Here is a 9,322-nt window from a genome sequence, read left to right on the forward strand (position 1 = left end):
TATATATATATATATATATATATATATATGTATGTATGTATGTATGTATGTATGTATGTATGTATATCCTACGTGGATATCCCCTCACCACTACCCACACCCCACCCGTGCTTTCCACACTCTCGCCTCCCTCAGCTCCCCAACACCATCACACCACACCACACTACACCATACCACACAACACATCACATCACAACACACCACGCACACACCAGCACTGACCAATTCCCATCCCCATGTTTTCACACCTACACATACACACACGCACACGTCAAGATCACCAGCCCTCTTTCACTCGCACATACGTACTCTCTTACACACACGCGCACCTTCATTTTAGGATCACTACTACTTTGTTATCTCTTCTTCTTAGCTCTCTTGTGTGACCCTTCTGTCCGGCATTCGCCATGATAGATCGCTAGCCACTACACACATTTTTCTCTCTCCTTGTTTCTCTCCTTGTTTATTTCTGTGTTCCTTTCTGTGGAAGAGCGTAGGCTCGAAACGTTAAAGATATTTTTCCAATTCCCGAGCGTTATACTAGTACATCTGTTTGTTTTCTACACTACCTGTCTTCGTCTTTTGTTGTTTTTTTGTGAATTCTCCCTATATATATATATATATATATATATATATATATATATATATATATATATATATATATACTACTCCTGACCCGTTCGGTCACCGGGAAAGTCTGAGTTTCCCAGCAACGGAATTTTCTTTCGTGGGGTTTCTTTTCTTTTCCAGGTTATTTCGCATGCATTCAACGAACGTGACATAGAAATCACGTGTAAACAGTTCCTTTCCCCAGAAAAGGAAAGATTTAACTACTATTTCTTGCACGTAACAGGTATTTCGGGTCCTTTATCGCAAATAACTGTTACATGGTAGTAGGGCTTGCTAGAAATAGCAGCCAAATATTTGGAGGTGAGGTACGTTGAATGCACCTGAAAAAAACCTATGGGAAAAAATTATTTCACACCGCGGTTACGAACGGGTTTTTACGAAATATTTACGGTATTCTTAAAGTCATTTTCACTTTAAAATATTTCTTAAATATACCAAAAATTTTGTAATAGCATTCACTTGAAAATAATTCTAAAAAACATAAAAAATATTGCCTGTTCAAAGAAAGCTAAAATATGAATATTTACTATACAAACAACTTACATTTTTGAAATCACATTCAATTAGAAAGATTTGTAGATGATTAAAATACTGTTTAACAGCGAAAATAGAAATTCGTGTTTTTTCATTGTCAAGTCATTGTGTCTAATCGAAAGGTAAGAGTTTCTTCCTCTTCAGCATTAAATTATCCACGCGGATTGGAAAGCCTTCTTTTTTCTGTTGAGGGCTCATATGCCCCTTTATTAGACTATGGTGATCGCCATAAGGTTTAAGCTAATATAAAAATACCATTAATATTATTTACAGGATTGTAAAAACAGTGCCGTATAAAAACCACTCGCACCGAAAGCATATATATATATATATATATATATATATATATATATATATATATATATATATATAATTAATCAAAAGACATACTAAGTATGTCTATTTGCTTGAAATAACAGTCAAAACTCGTTATTAAATCGCCAAAAATACACTGGTGATTACTACAGAAATCAAAGGCAAATTTGGTTAAGACAGTCTACCTACTTACATTTAAGTGGACTAGTTTCTGCATTGGCGTAATATGTCTTAGCTTCTTCAACACGCATTACCAGAAAGCGATTCCCAACTTATCCTTCCGAAATCTGTGCCGCTACTGTGCCGCTACTGATTCGTTTCGTGACGAAATCACAGCAGCTTCCCAATGTAAAATAATCTCGTTGCCAAAATTACGAGAAAAATAATTTGATAAAATTAATTTACAAAGGTAACGTTAATTCTATTATATCCAATGTCACTATTTAAAGATGATAATAACAGAATTAATGATACAGGCGACTGCAGGCCAAAAAATAGCATTTAAATAGCCGAGTGATTAAAATTAATCAAAGGACATACTAAATATGTCTACTTGCTTAATTTCGGAAGGATAGGTCGGGAATCGCTTTCTGGTAATGCGTGCTGAAGCTAAGGCATAGTATTCCAATGCAGAAACTAGTCCACGTAAATGCATACTCTTAAATGTTTGTAAGTAGATTGTCTTAACCAAATTTGCCTTTGTTGGATTTCTGTAGTAAACACCAGTGTACTTTTGGCGATTTAATAACGAGTTTTGACTGTTATTTCAAGCAGGTAGACATACTTAGTATGTCCCTTGATTAATTTAAATCCCTCGGCTATTCAAATGCTATTTTTTGGCTAGCAGTCGCCTGTATCATTGATTCTGTTATTATCATTCTTAAACTAGTGACATTGGATAATAACTGAATTAACGGTACCTTTGTAAATTAATTATATATATATATATATATATACAGAGAGAGAGAGAGAGAGAGAGAGAGAGAGAGAGAGAGAGAGAGAGAGAGAGAGAGAGAGAGAGAGAGAGAGAGAGAGATGTATATGTCTCTGTGTGTATGTGTGTGTGTCTCTTCGTGTCTATGTTTGTCCCCACCACCGCTTGAAAACCGGTGTGGGTGTGTTTACATCCCTTAGTGGTTCGGCGTAAGAGACCGATGTAATAAATACCAGGCTTTAAAAACAGTACTGAGGACGATTCATTCGACTAAAAATCCTTCGAGGCAGTACCCCAGTATGGCCGCAGTCTAATGACTGAAACAAGGAAATTTGTATATACATATATATATATATACACACACTCACACGCACACACACGCACACACACACACATATATATATATATATATATATATGTGTGTGTGCGTGTGTATACATATGTATATATGTATGATTTATGTATGAATGTCATTATTCAGTTTTATTTCACAATTTCTTGCCAATAGAGAAAGAGACGGTTTCTAACCTAGATCCAAAAACCTTCATTGGAATTTCAACATCAACAACAGGGCATTTTTGTATGTATGCATACGTGCAGATTTGTACGTTTTGTTTTATGTATGTCTTCTCATTCATATACTTGCATACCCAGACTTGCTCGTACATTCTTAAATGAAAAACCTCTGGAAAGTTTTACAGATTTTTACAGTTCTAGTGATGGCTTAGATCTAAATTCTTCGAATCAGCTGTTTCCTTTCTGATTTTGAGAAGACTAATTTCACATGATTGGTGTTTACGTAGTGTGTTACATATTCCCGTGTCCCAATAATTACAGGTATAAACATGAACTTCTAATCTGGATAGAGTAATTGCAGATTTCTCAATAGTTCTGCGTAGGTATTCTCTTTTTCACTGATCTTCAGCTTTATGCTAACATCCGCTGGGCAGCTGATTTCCACAACTGTACGCAATTTCTCTTCACTGTGGCAAATCATTATATCATGTCTATTGTGCTTAAATTTTATTGAGGTTTTCACTGGATCATTCCACCAGTACTCCTTTTTATTATGAGTGGCTATGGCTTCCGCCATACTGTGGTTCCTTATTTCTTTGTCCTCGGTGTTATTTCATAAGTTTCTGCAGCATTTTTTATTAGTTTAACATCAAATTTAATTGCATCACAATCTTCCAAATTGTGTTCACGTCCCGACCCCATTCGGCAAACTAGTCGGTTGTGACAAGCAGCAGTTATCTGGATGTGTTGGAAGTGCTGTCACAGTCGTATCCTTCAATGTGGAATAAGAAAAGTTGGCAGGTCAGCTTATTTGATGTATAGTACTGACATTTTAAAATCGCAACAATCTAAGATATTTATTACTGCCTCTCCCAAAAGTTCTCAAATCCTCTGGAATTCACCTCTTATTTAAATGCAATATTCTCAAAGCCGGTTTGAAGCGAACAACTGCCTCCTCCCTAGATAATTTCCTTCGTTAATTGACAAGAAATTGTCGAATTAATAAGTCATTAAGACATAATGATGTGCTAAAGTCGAATTAGTCCATCCCACAAACAGAAAGCAAAATCATATTAAATTTAACCTTATATATTTTCCGGTTTTGCTTAATTAATGGTGAATGAATATAAGTAGTATAAACAGATCAATTTATGAGAATGAGGCTGTGATGGGGAAATGCAAATTTTCTGTCTTTTTGTTTCCATGGTGATTTGTTTTAATAAAAAAAGATTGAGAAAAATGCTATTTATTGAGAAAAGCCAACGATAGTGGGGTAAAGAAAGACAAACAATTGATTAATTTATTGAGTGATTAACCGAGTAATTAAACAAGCAATCGATTAGTTGGTCAAATTACTAACCTGCTGACTAGTAATAAGGAAATGAAATTGAGCCAGTGTGTGTGTTTATTATTAGTGTAATGACCCTCACAAGATACGATGAAAAATAATATTTAGTGAAACCAATTCTTTCAGCAGAAATAAATATTGGTAGATAATTTTGAGAAACAAAAATGATAATGAAGAAATATAATTTGAACGAAACAAAATATATTTTATTTATTCTCAATGCGTTCTGGTTGATTCGAACGTGGTATATTTGATCGTTGTTGATGAATCCCACGTGTTATGAACACACATCTAAAGGAAGGAATATCCTTCGGTGGCGTAAAAACACCAGCAATCACATATTCTCGTACGAACCTGCTAGAACATATTAAGAATGGATAGATACATTATTGTATGGAATTTTGGTGTTCTGCGTGCGTCCCGTAAATTATTAGCGTTTCGAAACATGCATACAAATCAAGAACAAAAAATGTTTGTTGATGCATATAAATAAGTGTAGAGCTCCTACGAGTTTCATCATTCCGATGTGGTAGCTTCAACTGAGGTAACAAGCGAGGAGGTCGAATCAGCGCGGTGTTTCTCGTGTTCCTTCACACTAGTCAGCCAGCAAATCACGCTTTCTTATAAATACATATGACCAAAAGGGAGGAAATGTCCACCGGTGGCAAAAAACAACAGTGATCAGATATCAACGTTCGAATATACCAAAATGTTTTACATATAGATACGTTATTGTTTGGAATTTCGCTGTTCATTCTTTTTTAACTTCGAAGATGCAACTTCTACAGATGAAAATGCAAAATAATGCTTAGTGCTGCCTTCTTACTAATTTTATCTATACTTTTAAATGACTTCCCTTTTACAGCAGTCTTTGATCAAGTTACGCAAAGCTCAAATATAGATAAATAGTAGATTTATTTCTAGTATAGCAAATCCGCTTCTTTACCGACAAGACAACCAGTAACATGTAGTAGTTGCTCGGTCTCTATTTCACTGCATTATGGTATGAATAATATTTTAATATTTTTCATGTCAATGTTTCTCTATACTATTCTGTTTTTATCCTGATCCTAATTTTTGTGTGATCATGTGTCAGTTGCATAATTTTTATCATGATAAATCTGTCTACCTACTAAAAATAAATAAACGAAAACTATTTGATTCCGCAAAATCTGCTCGCCTAAACGCAAATTTATTTTGTTTAATGGTTAATCCATCACTGATGTTTCTAGTTTAAAATCTAAGAGGTCCTGAAAATTACTTGCTTAACAGAAGTATAAATCTAAATGAAAGTGATATGATCGGAATACTGGAGGCAGATTAAATAAAACACGAAGAGATGAAGCAAACTACAAGAAGAGAGAATACGAGAAGAGTGAGAAAAATATTACAAAACTAAATTGAAAAAACATTATCGGAGTAATAACATTACGCTTAATTCTATTTGTCTCAAGTATTCTCAAGTATTTATATCTGAATACAGGTTCAATTTACCTTCATCATTTTACCAATTGGCATACATATATCTTCTGTCCTGATAAGCTTTCCTCGTCTTATCACCATCATAACACATTTTGAAAGTCCAAACTCCATCCTGATATTATTTGAAAAAACCTGTGCAGACTGGTCTAGACTGTCTAGTTCTACTTCTCTTTATGGGAACAACTTCAATTCATCCGTGTATAGCAGGTGGTTCAGATTCCCTTTAGCACTTCTAAGATTATGCGCCAGCTTTGTCTTCAGCAGTATTTTAATCTAGAGATCATTCCCCGCAGAAAGATCAATTAGGATACACTGCTCTCCTGAAAAATTCCTCTCCGAATTTTCACTTCTCATACTTGATTCCCTGATGTCAATTCAATATTCCAGCATTTCATACTTTTCCTTATAAAGCATATCACGTTTTCTGCTAATCCATACACTTCCATACTTTCTGCTAATAAGAGTAACGTATCATATCGTATACTTGAAAATAATCATTCCATACCATGCTTAGGTTTATGTGTCTTCTCTTCTAGTTTGAGATTAGTTAATCAATGAACAGCTGACCTTTCGTTGACCGGCTCCTGTTTCGTCACCCTTTAATACATTGCGGTCTACTTTTCCCTAAGTATCCATACAGTTCATCAGCCAAAGCACTTGACAATAGTTTTCACATTAGCGGAAGACAGGTTATTGTTCGAAAGTTGGATACAACATTACCATTTTCAGGATCCTTGGCTCATAACAATGTTGTTCTCGTTGTCATCCAGCTGGGTACGTACTGAGTTTTCCTGCAAGCACTTATCCAGCTGTTGTGCTATCCTTGCATGGAGCCCTCTCAGCTTCTTCATTCAATAATCTTGGACACCAATTACAACTGGTATTCCGTTCACTCTCTTCAACCTGCGAATTTTCCCGCTTCAAATCGTCATAGTTGTTCAGTATTTCTTCTTTCTCTTTGATCCTCTTGTCACCGGGATATTTGATATGCTTGCTAATTTAGTTAGCAGGTATCTCATCTTGAGGATTAGTGACTACAAGTCTCTTCGAGTCTTAAAAATCTTTCCTAGGATTCTTGGGAACCATAGAACGGTGCTCTTCTCAGGCCAACGTTTTTTGGCGCTAAGATGGCACGTGTTGTCAGCTACGACTTTACTTTTAACAAAATTATTATTAATAACGTAATAATACCTATTTAATTTAGAATTTTTATAAATATAAATTAGAAATGGAAACTAAAATAATAAATTGTACAATCAAATTAATTAATCATTAAATGATAAATTCAGTTTTATTATTTTATACAAAGAAATAACACATCTTGTAAATTACAGCTGTTTCAACAACATTAAGAAAGACAAGTTTTTCAAGAATAATAAAATACCGTTTAAATATAATAAGGTTTCATCAGATAGAATTTATATATATATATATATTGTGTGTGTGTGTGTGTGTGTGTGTGTGTGTGTGTGTGTGTGTGTGTGTGTGTGTGTGTGTGTGTGTGTGTGTGCGTCTGTGTGTGTGTTTGTGTGTCTGTGTGTCTGTGTGTACGTACAATGGTGATGGAAACTGGTACAAGAAATCCACAAAGAAATATCTTGAGAGGAAACCATTAAACAGGAATAACGTGTTCCAAATGTGATCCTCCGATAATAGGTTATCAACATAAGGGAAGAATATGTGACCCAGATAAGGATAAGAGTACTAGGCATAGTAAGTGTTCATTCTTTTGGGCTTAACTAACACAAACCAAAATAAAAGAGCTAAAAATATATGCCGGCAAATGAAACAAAGCGTGAGAAGAAAATTGAACTTCAATAGTGAGGAGATAAAATATAGCGTATACTTCATATGTCCTCTAAAACTCTGCGAATCAAGAGGATTGAAATGTTAAACATGAAATATCATTTCTGCTGATATTGGATCTCCTCAACAGCATCTAGCTTCTTTCTAATTTTGACAACATAGGATCGGGTAACATTCAGGAAGCAAGCTATCTCTGCATCACTGTACTTCACTTTTAAGGCAACGATTGCACAATAATTTTCATTTGCTGAGCTAACCTGGTGCATGACTTTATTATCTGAAAGGTAAAGTAAAAAAAGGTAGAAGTGTGTTAGAGCTCTTCAAAGTGATAGTTCTCAAAAATCTGATGCAACACACACACACACACACACACACACACACACACACACACACACACACACACACACACATACACACACACACATACATATATATATAATATCTTCAACATCAATAATATTGATAGTGACTTCGAGGTGTGTAGAGCTCTGTTGAATGATACATAGGTTGTAGGGTAAGTTCTGCCGAAGTGTTATTAACAATTCTATTGATTAAATCTGGGGTTTAATTACATTTCTTGTTCAGAATGTATTCATGCATATAGAACTATGTAATCAGGTGTGTATATTTAGGTGTGTCAACTTCAGGTCATGGGATTGATTTTTGGGGGTTCACAAAAGACTATAGTGAAGTGGAATGCGTTGAATTGGACTGTGAAGCATTATCATCCCAACATACACTTCATGTTTTGAATTTGTAATGAATTTAATCTTGCTGTCTAAGACCCTCTCAAATTATAGTTTTACGATACACTTGACAATTTCATATCATTTTTCTTATTTTTCTTTTCCGCCATGTTCAGATCTTCGATTCTCTGTGGTAGAACACGGTTTCCAGTTTCTGGTAAAAATAGTTGGACCAAAATTGAAGAAACTATACAACTGGTCCCTATGATAATACCAGGAGCCCACGGAAATGCCATAGCCTGTAGATAGAAAACTTACAATATTAGTGAAATTATATCAAATAAATTTATAGATAAATAGAGATAGCAATCTGACCAATCAGAAAAATATATGATTTCAATCAATGGGAAAACGTGTCTATAATTATTGCATTTAATTTATCGATGGGAGCAGATTCTTCTAACAAGTGCAGCAGACTCTATACGAAGATTTAGTGAGAAACAGAGATACGCAAAGAGGAAACACAAATAGGTAGGAGAAATATCGCTTTAGAAAGAGAAGACAGTTTTAGTAAGAGAAATACTTTTATAAAAATAAAAGAATGTAGATGACTTATCTAGAACGGAAGAATGCTGAAAAGAATTGAAATTATGATAGACAAGAAAGTATGATGCACATTAAAATGAAGGAAAAGAGTATTGTATTGAAATCAAGTCTATTATGAACTTAACTGTGCATAGTTTCAGGCACAATATTTTGGAATGAATAGGAAATCTTTCCAAAAGTTTCGTTTCATTCTGTTTTTCTAAGATTACTAAAAATAGCTAACTTTCATCCTCCCTCTCTCTTTCTCTCTCTCTCTCTCTCTCTCTCTCTCTCTCTCTCACATACACACACACACACACACACACACACACACACACACACACACACACACACACACACACGCATACAAAACACATTTGCTATTTTATATCATATCTATATTATACTAGCAGAGATACCGGCGTTACTCGGGATTAAAATGGCATAATTTGTATATATATATATATTACAGTTATCTTTAAACAG

The sequence above is a fragment of the Octopus bimaculoides genome, chromosome 11 (assembly GCF_046866305.1).
Source record: "Octopus bimaculoides isolate indiv1 chromosome 11, ASM4686630v1, whole genome shotgun sequence".
In the NCBI taxonomy this organism is placed as follows: Eukaryota; Metazoa; Mollusca; class Cephalopoda; order Octopoda; family Octopodidae; genus Octopus; species Octopus bimaculoides.